Here is a 3,785-nt window from a genome sequence, read left to right as displayed (position 1 = left end):
GTCAGCACCACGCCCACCCAGTGAGCAACCGGCCATCCCTATATGGGATCCGAACCCGTGGCCTTGGTGTTATCAGCACCGCACTCTCCCGAGTGAGCCACGGGCCGGCCCTATAAAGTTTATATTTTTAATTTTTATCTTTTAATTCCATTTTTCATGAACTTTTTGAAGTCCCGTATATGATATGAATATACGTGGGTATATTTACATGTAGATATATGAGTGGAGATTTATTAGGGGAATTGACCCACACGGTTACGAAGGCTGAGAAGTCACAACAGGCCATTTCCAGTTTTAGGCTATAAAATAAGTAAGGCTTCTATGCACATTCATGTACATGTTCCTGCATGAAAATAACTTCATTTCTCTGGGGTAAATGCCCAAAAGTGCAATTATAGGATGAGATTAGTCAGAGTTCTCCAGAAAAATAGAACCCAGGTTTGGAGGGTGGGGAGTATTTATTTTAAGGAACTGATTCACACAACTGTGGAGGTTGCAAGTCTGAAATCTGCATGGCAGGTCGGCGGGCTGGGGACCCAGGGAAGCACTGGTGTCCCGGTCCTGAGTCCAGTGGCCGTCTGGGGGCAGAATTCCTGTCTCTTAGGTGGACCTCAGTCTTTTCTCTTAAAGCTTTTAACTGATCGAATGAGGCCCACCCACGTTGTGGAAGGTGTTCGGCTTTACTCAAAGTCTACCGATTGAAATATTAACCCCACCCGAAGCAACATCTAACCTGCTGTTTGACCAAATGACCGTGCACCAGCGCACAGCCACGTGACACACAATTAACCATCACATGTGCTAAGTCGATTTTAGTTTTGAGAGGAATCACCAAACTATTTTCCACGGTGGCTGTACCATGAGTGTCTTTTCCCCCAACAACGTGCAAGTGATTCAGTTTCTCAGCATCCTCACCAGCATATGGGTTCGTCACCGTATTTTATTCGGCCCTTTGATCGGGGTGTAGTGATAGCTCATGGTTGTCTTAATTTGAAGTTTTCTAATGGCCAATGATGTTCAATACCTTTTCATGTGCTTATTTGCCATTGGTATATCCCATTCACAGGACACCTGCATCTTCTGTGATTTACACATTCTGAGGCTATGTTATTAGGTGATCACAAGGTTAGGATTGTTATATCTCCCTGACGAATGCAGCTTTTGATTGTTAGGTAGTGACCCTCTTTATAAATTTTAGTAATATCTCTTGCCTTAAAATCTGTTTTGTTTTATATTAATACAATTACTCAAGCTTTTTTGTTTCTTGGTGTCATATTTTAGACGTTCTTAAAACAGCTTAATCTGAATTTCTAAAAATCCTATCTGACAACTTTCTTTTAGTGAGTTTAACTCATTTACATAAATTATGATTACTAATGTATTTCTACCTTTTTATTATGTATTTTCTTAATGTTTTCCTTATTCTTCAGGTTGACTTTTTTTCCTTTCCTTTTCTTCCATTCTTCTGCCCGTTCTTTGGAAGGTATATACTGTACAGCTTTTATTTTTCTTGGTTGCCCTAGTTGTTTTAACATACAAAATTAATAAAATCTGAAGTTAATACATTTTTTCCTCCTTATGAACAATCAAAGTACCTTCAACTGCTTTAGCTTCAATCACTTCTTCCTACTTATATGCCATGACTGGCATTATTTTAGTTCCATCCTGTTTTACCCCCACAGATTAAGCGTCATTGTCACACAAAATGTTTGCTTAGATTTTTCTACATATTTATGTATTTATTTATTTTTAAAGATGACAGGTAAGGGGATCGTAACCCTTGACTTGGTGGTGTCAGCACCACCCTCTCCCAAGTGAGCTATGGGCTGGCCCCTCTTCTGTGGGTTTAAAATATGTCTAGAAGGGCCGAGCCCGTGGCGCACTCGGGAGAGTGCGGCGCTGGGAGCACAGCGACGCTCCCGCCGTGGGTTCGGATCCTATATAGGACTGGCCAGTGTGCTCACTGGCTGAGCGCGGTGTGGGCGACACCACACCAAGGGTTGCGATCCCCTTACCGGTCACGAAAAAGACAAAAAAAAATATATATATATATATATATATGCTAAAGGCGGAGCCTAACCCATCCCACCCACCTTGAGTAAGAACTGGACTCACTGACTCCCTTCTAACGAAGAGAAGATTTCAGAAGTGACTTCTGAGACGAGATCATAAAAGGCGTATGGCTTCCTTCTGACTGTTTCTCTTGAGTCTCTGCTTCTATAGAAGCCACTGCCATGCTGTGAGAACAGTCAAGCAGCTCCACGGAGACAGAAAATGGGTGTTGCCAACAGCCCTGTGAATGCACCATCTAGGCGGCGGGTCCTCCAGCCCCAACCGGGCCTTCAGCGGACGGCAGCCCCAGCCAGTACCTTGACTGCAGTTTCATGAGTTTCCAAGTCAGAACCACCTGATACAGCTGCTCCCAAACTCCTAACCCACAGTAACTGCAAGAAAATATTTGTGGCTTTAAGCCACTAAGTTTTGGGTTAATTTGTTATGCAGCAATAGATAACTTGTCTTTACTCATGACTCCTTCTGAATTTTACCTTCTTCCTGAAGTGCTTCCTCTGGAATTTCCTTTAGTGAAGTTCTCTTGGCGATAAACTCCCAATTTTTGTTTGCAAATATTTTTACTTTGCCCTCATTCTTAAAAGATGGTTTTTCTAGGAATGGACTTCTAGGTTAATAATTATATTGTCTTGACCACTGAAGACATCATTTCACCATCTCTGGCCTCTGATGTTGTTATGGCAGTTTCTTTGCATTATTATAATAATTTTTATATTTTACAATCTGTCTGAATTATTTTACAGTCTCATAAGAGAAAGTGTACATTTCTTTTTATTTATTCTGATATTCGTCGGGATTTGTGGTCTGAGAATTGACGTTTTTAGACAAATCTGGAGATTTCAGAGCCAGTTAATCCTCCTGTACCGCCCGTCCTTCCCTGTCCTATTAGCTCTTTCAGGAAACGCACTGACACGGCCCGGCCTCTCCACCACCCCAGCCCTTTCCCTCTCCTCCGTGTCCTCCGTGTCCTCCGTGTCATCTCTGGGGCGGAGTTCTGGATAATCTCGGTTCATTCATCTTTCGCCTGTGCTGAAAAATTTCATCTGATGTTTAGTCCATTTGTTGAGTTTTTTCAGTTTCATTATATTGCTTATTTCTACAAGTTCTTTTTCACACTAGACCAGTCTTCGTAGCATAAGATTATACTTTTTATGGAATAAGAGACTGCAAAGACTATCCCTTGTTCATATTTTCAAGGATCTCTTATTTCTTTAGATGTATAGAACACCGCTACTTTATATTCTGTCTGACAGTTCCAGTAGCTGAGTGTCCAGTCTGTCTGCTGGCCCCGTGATGTGGCTCTTCCTGTGATGTTGTGAAATTTTTTTTAACTGGAGACGCTCATCTTCCTTGGAACTTGATGACAAGAAATCTTTTGAGGCCCGATGAAGTCGTATTCCCTTAGAGCCATGATTCTCAACCAGGGCCAATTTTGTCCCCCTGGGGACATTTAGCAATGTCTCAAGACACTCCTGGTTGTCTGGGTCTGATGAGTTTAATTTGATCGATGAGCTTGGTCTGATGACTTTACTTAGATCGATGAGCTTGGTCTGATGAGTTTACTTAGATCGAAGAGCTTGGTCTGATGAGTTTAATTAGATCGATGAGGTTGGTCTGATGAGTTTACTTAGATAGATGGGCTTGGTCAGATGAATTACTTAGATCGATGAGCTTGGTCGGATGAGTTTACTTAGGTCAATTACCTCTGTCCGATG

This window comes from Galeopterus variegatus, unplaced genomic scaffold, assembly GCF_000696425.1.
Source record: "Galeopterus variegatus unplaced genomic scaffold, G_variegatus-3.0.2 Scaffold1360, whole genome shotgun sequence".
Taxonomy (NCBI): Eukaryota; Metazoa; Chordata; class Mammalia; order Dermoptera; family Cynocephalidae; genus Galeopterus; species Galeopterus variegatus.
The sequence above is the reverse complement of the archived record's forward strand: the minus strand, read 5'-3'. Positions refer to the sequence as shown.